Source organism: Solanum pennellii, chromosome 4 (assembly GCF_001406875.1).
Source record: "Solanum pennellii chromosome 4, SPENNV200".
Classification (NCBI taxonomy): domain Eukaryota; kingdom Viridiplantae; phylum Streptophyta; class Magnoliopsida; order Solanales; family Solanaceae; genus Solanum; species Solanum pennellii.
In genome coordinates, this window is record NC_028640.1 from 60,967,517 (window position 1) to 60,969,629 (window position 2,113).

A 2,113-nucleotide genomic window follows, 5' to 3' on the forward strand; every position below is an offset into this window, starting at 1 on the left:
AATAACATATATATATATATATATATATATATATATATAATATGATATTAATGTGTATCTAAATTTTGTAGGAAATATTTTTCTTATCAAATTTGAAAAGTGCTTTTACCTTTAATTATGATTATAGTATTTACCTTTAAAATTTAAATAAGACATATAACTATTATCTAAATGTATACTTGATGAAATAAAGAGAAATAATAATAGATTGGGAAACCAAATTTGATTAACATATTTACTTGAAAATCAATATTTTTAGAAAATACACATCAAAAGTTGACATATTAAATAGACAAATAAAACAAAAAAAACATAAAAAAAAAGAAGGAAGAGATGGACATATTAAGGAGGTCACAATTAATTTTGTATGTTAATGACTACTCAAGGTTGTAAAGGTAATGGAGATATTTGGATACCATTTTTAAAAATGATGGACATTACAATATCAACAATTTAGTAATTAGCTACCTTTACAATATTAAAATATTATATTTTTGTAAAGGAAAAAAGCAATGTACGCAATGAATTAACACATGTTTCATAATAAAAATAAAATGTTACATTCACACGGTGGCAAAACCTTGTAAACAAACATGAAAAAATGAGGTGTACTGAAAGAGACTGTTACTCTCTTAATCAATTGTTTCGTCGTATCTTGAGTGCAAAAAAACTCCTTAGTAGAAAGTGCTCCCTCCCGATGGAGTCTTGCTTGTTGTGAATTCATATATAATCAGGCTCCACTTGGACACCAAATACAATATAGAAAACCATATAAATTATAAGAACAACATGTAACTTTGCATGATAACCAAAGTTGACGTTGTTCTCACCTTCACAATATTCCATTATAATTGATGTAATTTCCATAGGAATATTTTATCAAATTGTAACGACCCTTTCTGGTCGTTTTGAGTAATAGAGATTTTTACTTGATAAAATACTTTTCGATAGATTTTAAATGGTATTTTGAATTAATTATTTAACCACAAAATTTTAGTTGACATATATTTATTAAATAATTAATATTTTTATTAGTTGGGGGTTAATGGGTCAAACACATAATATTTTGGTTCCAATAAACCCCCAGAACCTCTGCTTAAACCCTTCGAAGTTGGAATCCAATCAACCACCGCCAACCACCGTCAACCGCCGTCAACCTCCATGAATTCCTTCAACGCCACCACCCCAAACTTCGACAACCTTCTCCTCCAATCCCTAATGAACCGTCTCCAAATTCGTCCTCCTTCAAACCCAACTTCCTCCTTTTCCCCACAATCCCTCGAAGATCTCCTCTTCAACACTCTCCCTTTCTCCGACGAAGATGAAGACAACGATGATGATGATAACAACAACGAGTCTTCTTCTTCCAAATCTCAGCTAGCGAAAGAAGAATCGAGGGTTGAGAAAGAGATAATCCGGACAATCCTATCTGGAAAAAATGATTTTTAAAACCAAATTCAGGTCAAGCTGTTGCTATTGGTGAACATCATATATGTATCGGGTTTCATGAGGATACAGGTTCGGATTATCGGGTGTGGGAGTGGCATGGTCATATCATGATTTTTGATGAGGAAAATGGGTATTCACCTGAATACATTTATGGGAATTTGGGGTTGGGAGAGTTGATATCATCAGGAGATTCGAATAACGAAGGTCGAATTCTTAGGAGGAATATGAATGCTGGCTCTACAAGATTGAAAACGTTCAGAGGCGTTAAGGAAAGGAAAGACATTGGAGAAGTAGTTTTCTTGACTTCGATTCTTCGGTGGAGGTAGGTTATGGTTTATGCTATTTGATAGTAAACTCTTAATAGTGATTGATATGCCTTGAATGATATTGTGAAGTTCTCTATGTACTTGACTGTGTGATTGTGTGATTTGGTTGTGTGGTTTGTAATTGGTCTGTAATTCTGAGACCGTAGAATTTATATTCTCTAACCATCTCTATCGCAGTGATGCCTTGAATAAAGAAGGCTTGATGAAAATAATATAACAATGAATTGAAAGCGATGATAATAAAGGATAAATTAATAGTATAATTGGATCGGAGTGTCACGTTCCGACACGGTATTCTTGGATCGGAGTGTCACGTTCCGACACGGTATTCTTGGATC

The 2,113-nt window shown here is 32.8% G+C and overlaps 1 pseudogene; it reads left to right on the plus strand.

The window, feature by feature from the left end:
* Positions 1-1,053: 1,053 nt before the first annotated feature.
* The window catches only part of LOC107016872, a 2,125-nt pseudogene continuing 1,065 nt past the window's right edge, over positions 1,054-2,113 (plus strand).